Source organism: Macrotis lagotis, chromosome 1 (assembly GCF_037893015.1).
Source record: "Macrotis lagotis isolate mMagLag1 chromosome 1, bilby.v1.9.chrom.fasta, whole genome shotgun sequence".
Lineage (NCBI taxonomy): Eukaryota > Metazoa > Chordata > Mammalia > Peramelemorphia > Peramelidae > Macrotis > Macrotis lagotis.
This window is the reverse complement of record NC_133658.1, coordinates 346,174,768-346,183,545: the sequence shown is the minus strand read 5'-3', so window position 1 is coordinate 346,183,545 and position 8,778 is coordinate 346,174,768. Positions and strand designations below refer to the sequence as shown.

Sequence of the window (8,778 nt, the reverse complement as noted above, 5' to 3'; positions counted from 1 at the left end):
AAAAAACAGAAATTGGGCTCAGGCTTTGACAGAGCTCAGAAAAGACTTTGAAAATCAAATGAGGGAGTTAGAAGAAAAACTGGGAAAATAAATGAGAGAGATGCAGGAAAAACATGAACATGAAAGCAGCTTAGTCAAGGAAATCCAAAAAAATGCTGAAGAAAATAGCATGTTAAAAACCAGCATAGGTCAAATGGATAAAACAGTTCAAAAAGTTATTGAGGAGAAGAATGTTTTAAAAAGCAAAATTGGCCAGGTAGAAACAGAGATAAGAAAACTCTCTGAGGAGAACAAATCCTTCCCACAAAGAATAGAACTCAGGGAGACTGATGAATTTACAAGAAATCAGGACTCATTACTTCAAAACCCCAAAAATGAAAAATTAGAAGAAAATGTGAAATATCTCATTGAAAAAACAAGTGATATGGAAAACAGACTTAGAAAATATAATTTAAAAATTATTGGAGTACCTGAAAGTCATGATCAGGAAAAAAGCCTTGACATCATTTTCAAAGAATTACTACAGGAAAATTGCCCTGATATTCTAGAAGCAGAGGGCAAAATAGAAATGGAGAGAATCCACCGATTCCCCCCTGAGAAAGAGATCCCAAAAAAACAACCCCTAGGAATATTATAGCCAAGTTCCAGAACTCCCAAGTCAAAGAGAAAATATTACAAGCAGCCAGAAGGACACAATTCAAATATCGTGGAGCTTCAGTCAGGATCACACAGGACTTAGCAGCAACTACATTGAAAGCTTGTAGGATTTGGAATATAATATACTGGAAGGCAAAAGAGCTTAGAACGTAACCGAGAATGAACTACCCAGCAAGGCTGAATGTCCTCTTCCAGGGAAAAAGATAGACTTTCAATGAACCAGGGGAATTTCAGTTGTTCCTGTTGGAATGGTCAGAGCTGAGCAGAAGGTTTGATCTTCAAATACAGGACTCAGGTGAAGCATAGAGATTGGAGGAGAAGGGGAAAATATGAGGGACTTAATGATGATGAACTACATGTATTCCTGCATAGAAAAATGACACTGATAATACTCATATGAACCTTCTCAGTTAATAGAGCAGGTAGAAGGAGCTTTTATAGTTGAAGCACAGAAGAAAGCTGAATTTGAAGATAAAATATGGAGTAAAAATGGAGTCAATAGAAAAAAAGGAAATGTAATGGGAGAAAGAAAAAGGAGAGGGGGAATAGGCCAAGATATTTCATATAATGAGATTTTTCTTTATTACAATGAGCTATTGCAATGATATGGAAGGGGGGGAATATAAGGTGGAATTAGGGAATCTTCACTCTTATCAGAGGTGGCTAGGAGAGGAAACAGCATATATACTCAATGGGGTATAGGCATCTGGAGTAAGAAGGAGAGGGGGGGAACAGGGGGAAGGGGGGATGTGAGTGATGGAGAAGAGGATGGACCATGGGGGGAGAGTGGTCAGATATAACACATTTTATTTTTTACTTCTTGCAAGGGGCTGGGATTGGATGGCCTGTCTGGAACCATAGGACCAGGTGGATGCTGGGCCTAAGGGGTAGTAGGGGGGCTTGGGGCCTCTTGGTCCCAGGATCAGGGATCTGTCTGCTGTGCAACTCAGCTACCCTACAGTACAGTCAGAGTGAAAGGAGAGAGAAAATATAGTACACGGTAGTGGAGAAATAAGAAAGGAGGGAGTTGCGATCAGCAATGGCATTGGTGGAAAAATATGGAAGTAACTTTTGCAATGGACTTACCATAAAGAATGTGATCCACCTGCAACAAAGTGCTTGGCGTTAGAACAAAGACTGAAGCACATTTTTTATTATTATTATTTGGGGGGGGTGCAGGGCAAATGGGCCTGGGTGGCCTGCCTGGTGCCGCATAGCAGGGTGATCATTGGGTGTCTGAGGCCAGATTTGGACCAGGTGCTCCTGGCTCAAGGGCCAATGCTCTGTCCGTCACCCAGCCACCCCTACTATTATTACTATTTTATTTTATTTTGGGTCTTTTTTTTCTTCTTCTTCTTTTTTTGTTTTTTGCAGGGCAGTGGGGTTGGGGTGGCTTGCATGTTACATGGCTGGGTGATTGTTGGGTGTATGGGGCCAGATATGGGCTCGGGTACTCCTGGCTCCAGGGCTGGTGCTCCGTTCATTGCACCACCTGGTCATACCTACGATTATTATTATTATTATTTTAATTTTAATTTTTTTCTCTCCCCTTTACTTTATCGCTCAAGTGAGTCTATATTTGGGGGGGGGGAGGGGGTATTTTGTTTACTCTTAAACAAGAATATTTTATTAATGTATAAAATCATTATTTGTACAAAATGAGAATAAATAAATATTAAATATTAAAAAATGTCAATATAGTATGTTTTGCTCTGCATTCAGACTCCAAAGTTTTTTGTTTGTTTGTTTTTCTGGATATGGATGTCATTTTCTTTACAGGATGTTTTTTTAGATTTTTTTTTTTGCAAGGCAATGGGGTTAAGTGGCTTGCCCAAGGCCACACAGCTAGGTAATTATTAAGTGTCTGAGACCGGATTTGAACCCAGGTACTCCTGACTCCAGGGCTGGTTCTTTATCCACTACGCCACTATGCCACCCCAGGATGTCATTTTCTATAATAGTTCTCTTTGGGTTGCCTTGGATCATTCACATCAGCACTTCCTGCTGGGTCTAGAGGGTTTAGTGAAACCTCATCCCCAATTTTATTTAATCATCTCAGACCTTCTCCAGGACAGCTGGGCAGCATTATTTAAATTCCGCAGTACAGCTTTTGAAAATCTTAAAAAAGGAGTGGTAGTGATGATGCTGAGTACTCTCATTTGAGAGAAGATTAATTCAACAAGCATTTAGTAAGTGTTTACTAAGGGGAGCCAAAGATCCAAAGAAAAGTAGAAAAGTCCCCACCTTCAAGGAGATCGTAATCTAATGGAAGAGAAAGATTTATTGTCTTTGTTGCATATGAAATATTATAACTTTGGACATACCACGCCTGTGACACTGCTACATACCCAGTAAATGTTCATTGAAGACTTGTTGTTGTGTTTACTTTTTTGTATTATTTTATTTTTTCCAATTACATTAAAAGGTAATTTTCAATGTTCACTTTTAATTTTTTCAACTGTAATCAAATGTAATTTTCAACATTCATCTTTTTTGTAAGCTTTGAGTTTCACATTTTTCTACTACCCTCCCTCCCCTCCCCATGGAAGTGAGAAATCTGATATAGGTTGTATATGTACAACTGGATTTAGCATATTTCATTTTAGTCATCTTGTGAAAGAAGAATCAAAAATAAAAACTCATGAGAAAAAGAAAAAAAACATAAAACAAGTTTTAAAAAGTGAACAGGGAGCGCAGCTAGGTGGTGCAGTGGATAAAGCACCAACCCTGGAGTCAGGAGTACCTGGGTTCAAATCTTGTTTCAGATGCTTAATAATTACCCAGCTGTGTGGCCTTGGACAAGCCACTTAACCCCAGTTGCCTTGCAAAAAACCTAAAAAAAAAAAAGTGAACAGGGCATGCTTTGCTCTGCATTCAGATTCTATAGTTTTTTCCTCTGGATATGGATGACATTTTCCATCACAAGTCTTTTAGAATTGTCCTTGATCACTGAACTGCTGCGAGGAGCTGAGTCCTACTTGATCATCACAGTTGCTGCCACTGTGTACAGTGTTCTGGTTCTGCTCACTTCACTCAGCATCAATTCATGCAAGTCTTTCAAGACTTTTCTGAAGTCCACTGCTCATGATTTCTTACAGAAGAGTAGTTTTCCATTGAATACATACATCATAATTTGTTCTTCCATTCTTATCCCCTCAATTTCCAATTCTTTGCCACTACAAATAGCTGCTGTAAATATTTTTGTACATCTTCACTCGCTGAAGACTTGAAAAAATGCTTGCTGTTAAATGAATGATAGGGTTTATTTAATAAACCTGCACAGAACCACAACATTCCATAAGTATGAGGGCACGGGCTTGAAAGACCAGTATTAGATGGAGTTTTCTTGGATCCATCATAACCTCCTGTGCTAGGAAGCATGGAGAGAGGTGGAGAGAGAATCTTGGACTACAGAACTGGAAGACATGATTTTAAGTATGGTTCTGCTCTTGACTTGTATTTTGACTTTGGTTATTACTTTTCTCTCCCTGGATTTCAGTATCCTTGATAAAAATGAGGAGAAAGTAGGAGAGAATTCTAGTTTTCAAAGTGAGATAATTTTTCCCCAGATACATCAGAAAATTTCACCCTCAGACAGGATTTCCAAGATCTGGTTCCTGGACTATCACTTCCATTCCCTTTGCCAGACAACTGGGGTCTAAGCTAGGGTCCAGAAGTGGAAGAGGTTAGGGTGAGAATCAGAGTTGGGAAGGAGTCTGCTTTGATTGGAATATAGAAGACATGAAGAGGATTGATGGGAAATTAGAATGGAAAAGTAGATTGAGGTAAAATTATAGAGGGCCTTGAATGCCAGGATCAAGAGCTTAACCTCTCTCCTATAGGAAATATAGAAACTTTGAGGGTTTTGGAACACAAATGTGCTCTGATTCCCTGGGAATTCTCTCTCACTCTATTCCCTTAAACTGCCCTTGCAGTCACACAACATTTTAGTCCTACTTAGTCCTATAGTTTTGTTCCCTATAGGTTGGCCCCCAGATCCCTAAAAGCTCTTATCTTTTCTTTCTCTTCTCACCCTAAGCTTTTCCCCACTGTATGATGCAATGAACTTTGGCTCCTGTTTTATTTCTTCCTCTCCCTTCATGCTGCTCTTTCTGCTTACTGGACGACTTTGGATCTCCTTCATGTATGGTGGCATGAACCTGATGTATTACCATCCATGCTAGGATTTAAATGTTACTGTCAAATACCTCCTTCCACTACCTATATCTGGTTCAACTTTATATTGTGGAAAGATTCTTGGACTAGGAACCAGGAGACCTAGATTCTAATCTGGATTTGGCAACTAGATCACAATGTGACCTGTGGCAAATAATTTCCTCTCTCTTTGGGTCTGTGACCCTCTGCAAAACAAACTTGATGAATTGTACCAACAAAATATCTAGGCTCTTCCAGTCCTACCATTTTAAAAAATCTTTTTAAGAATTCAGTTTATACCACAGAACTCAGTCTTCTCATCTTCTAAATGGTTACATTAAAACCTCTGCTCTGATTCTATCACTAGGTTTTTTAAGGATCCACTTAAATAATAGTGGCAAAAGCACTTGGGAAAGTAGAAAATATGTAGTATTAGCCCTTATTTCCCTAATGCTTTAAGGTTTACAAAGCACTTTTTTTCACTGCAGATTTGAAAGTAGGTCATATTAATATATATTCATTTTACAGGTAAGGGAACTTAGTCTCAGAAATGCGAATAGACTGATTCAAATTCCCACTAGTTTGTGGAAGTTCTTGGACTTTAACTGAATTCCACATCTAGCATTTTTTTCTATTATGCCTATTGTGAAATTTATTTTCAGCAGCTCCCTTCCTGTTTCCATTTCTTCCCTTTTCCTGTTCCACAAAAGTTATCGAGTCCTCATGATCCTTCTGTAAAAAGGACCCACAATACCTTAATTCCAAAGAATAAATAAGGGAGTAATTTCAGTCAGTGGAAGGGGATATTTTTAGGGCATGGAATGGGTCAGGAGAAATATCACATGACCCTTAGGCAGCCTCCCATGTTGCCAAGGTAAAAAGCCAACCCTACTCATATTTTAAATTTGTTCTCTTATTGACCAGGTTCTGGAGGAAGAAACAATCTAAAATTCACAAAGATGCTGAAGCTCAGGCAAGGACAGTGATATAAAAAAAGCTGTGGGTCAGACTCTGCCTTGATGGATGGGTCTCAGTGTAAAATGTTGGGGTAGGGGGAGGTACATGAACCAAATGGCTCCTTGGCTCCTCCAGATCTGACACCTCTGATTCTATGGTCCTTGAGAGCTTGCAGTGATGGAACTGGGATAGGAAGCTTAGAAACTAGGGAGAGTACATTTTTCATTGACCTGTCATTTTCTGGGATATTCTTCCTCCCACATCAGAGAGAGATTGGCCTGCTCACTGGAAGCTTCAGATTCTTACCTTCTTGTCTTTTGGGCTTTTAGATCCCCAAAATCTCTGTGATAGAGTCAATGGATTGAACGTGGGAGAACCAGGATGTCAAGTGATAAGTAGACAGAATAGACAGAGTGGAGAAAATTTTACCCCAATGGTCACTCTTTCTAGAATGCAGGAACAAATAGAAATCCTTGCTATCAGAAATATGGGGATCAGGGAATTCCAGTTTCCTATGTTCCAAATTTTAACTCAGACCTTCCTAAACCCATGTATAATCCTCTAACCACTATGCCACCACCTCACCTTTATCATACAGATATTTATTTTAAAAAAACCCTTTCAAAAAGTGGAGTGGAGTGGACTGCTTTGAGAGGCAATTCATTTCCCTTCACTAGAAGTCTTTAAGACTTGATGGTCACCTATCAAGTAGGTTGTTATGATGATTCTTTTCTAGTATTTATTGAATAGTCCAGAATTTAGGTGCCCTTTGCATCTCAAATTCCATGATTATTTTTATTGTTCAAAATGTTTATTTTGAAGAACTAAAGATTCTCAGCAATTTGCTCTTCTCTCCATCAACTGATTACAGTACAAAAAAGCTTAGAAAAATAAAACCAAAATATCAGAAAGAAATTGGATAGGTTAATAAGGCATCAAAAAGACTTTAGAAAAGATGTGGTTTGTGAAAAATTAGTATGTTTATATGAGACAGTCAAGGCATTTAAGGCTTATGAGAATGGCAGGGAGAATTTATTCACTTTAAAATCAGTTAATAAGAGATCCAACTTTCTTATGTAAGGCAGGCCTTTTGATCTAAGATCAGACCAAGGCCTTCTAGATGGTAGAAGTTACAGATGCTCCTGGAAGATCTGGGTGTAAAAATCTATCATTAAGAAGAGGTCTACAAACAAGGGAAAAGGAAAATTGACTTGACTATAAGTACTTGCAGAGGTTCAATCAAGTCCAATATTCTCTTCAAGTTGCAGCTCAATGGCTTTTGTGGGAAAGTGGTCAAAAAGCTTCATAGGATATCTGTGGAACAATGTATCATGAAGGCAAACTTAAAAGGACACTTGTTTTCTCAGTTTTAATAGTGCCCCTATAAAATGTAAAAGTCCTGTTTCATCACTCTACAGTATAAAGAATATGTAAGTTAAATGATCTATTGCATTCCTTTACCAGACAAGAGAGGGGTAGGGACTCCTCCAGCAGCTTTCTGACACATCTTTCACATGAGGTTTTAGTTCTCTAGTGACACTGTGAATGGCTATTGAAGCAGGATCACCTTTAGATGCACATTAGTCCACCAAAATGTAGATATTCCTAATACCTTTTCTTTCCCCAATTATTTTCACTCTATCAAAGATTCTTTCATATTTGGAACAAATTCATGGATGCAATTCTGGGGAATTCATTATTGTACCCATAATATTTGTTTTCTTATTCCCTGAAAGACTCCATCCTCTGGTCCATATAGAACCAGGTGTTTCTAGAAGACAAGTATGCTACACAAAAATTTTCACATAAATCATCAACCCTTCCCCTCCCCAACCCAACTCAACTTGTACTATTTAGAAACTATAGATCTTTTTTTGCAAGGCAATGGGGTTAAGTGACTTGTCCAAAGTCACACAGGTAATTATTAAGTATCTGAAGTTTCATTTGAACTCAAGTCCTCCTGACTCCAAGGCGGGTGCTCTATCCACTGTGTCACCTAACTGCCCCAAAATTATAAATAGACACTCTAATAGAAGAGTTTCTACACTGAAGATGTTGGTATTAGTTTCTTTTCATTGAAAGAGATATTGGATTTAATGCCTGGTGGGTTGAGAACTTGGTTATGTGAATGAGGCCAGGGCTCAACCTGCTCCTGTTTGTCAATCTTGAGTTTAGACTCAAGTTTTTTTGGCTTGTTCCTTTTTTGCTTTGTCACATTTCTCATCATGTTCTTCTCTTGAAGATTTATATTTTCTGTAGCTCTGAGTTGAAATTTTGTGCCCTTCCCTTCACATAAGACAATATGATCCTTTAGCTTTTTTGGATGTGCTAAGAGCACAGTAAAGATAACTGGAGACTCAAATATGTCACTGGTCATCCCACCAGAGGGATTCAAATGATATTGAGTCTGAATAGGAGAAGACTCTTCAAAGAAACCACTTCCTTTGCCTTCCAGAAGGCTTAACCTTTTGGGTATTCTGAGGTTCCTCATATGCTCCAAAGATAATAGATGGCATTCTATTTGAAGTAAGGCTATTTGAAAAAACAACTTCTGGAGTTCCAAAGAGATTGCTTGAGTTGCCTCTAGGTAGTTTCATTACCCTAGAATGTGGCATGCAACCCTCATTCTTCTGCCCCTGAAATGTGTTGGTAGAGGCTGCAGCAGTGGTTATAGCTGTGATGGCAGCCATAGAAACAGGAGGCAGTGGCAGTGACACTCCTCTTGCATTGCAGAAGAGCACTGTTCCAACCCTCTCACTTGACCCCTTCCTCTATGATATTATTAGATCAATTTTTTTTCACTGGTTTCTGTGATCAGCTAGGAACTTGAGCATCAGGGACCATCTTTTCATCCTCCTCTCAACCCATAATTAACTTTTAAAAATTACTTTTATTAACCTTTTGTTCCAGTTCAGGGACTCTTTATGACCTAATGACTAGTGTTCTTGAGGGTGATTTTTCCTTCCTTCTCTTCGGTCTTCCCAGCCTGGGCAGGTCTTTCAGCTGCAA

General features: G+C 38.8%; 1 pseudogene; it reads right to left on the bottom strand.

Annotated features, from left to right (window-relative positions):
• Positions 1 to 7,810: 7,810 nt before the first annotated feature.
• On the bottom strand, positions 7,811 to 8,459 carry LOC141498572 (jupiter microtubule associated homolog 2 pseudogene; annotated as a pseudogene).
• Positions 8,460 to 8,778: the final 319 nt, after the last annotated feature.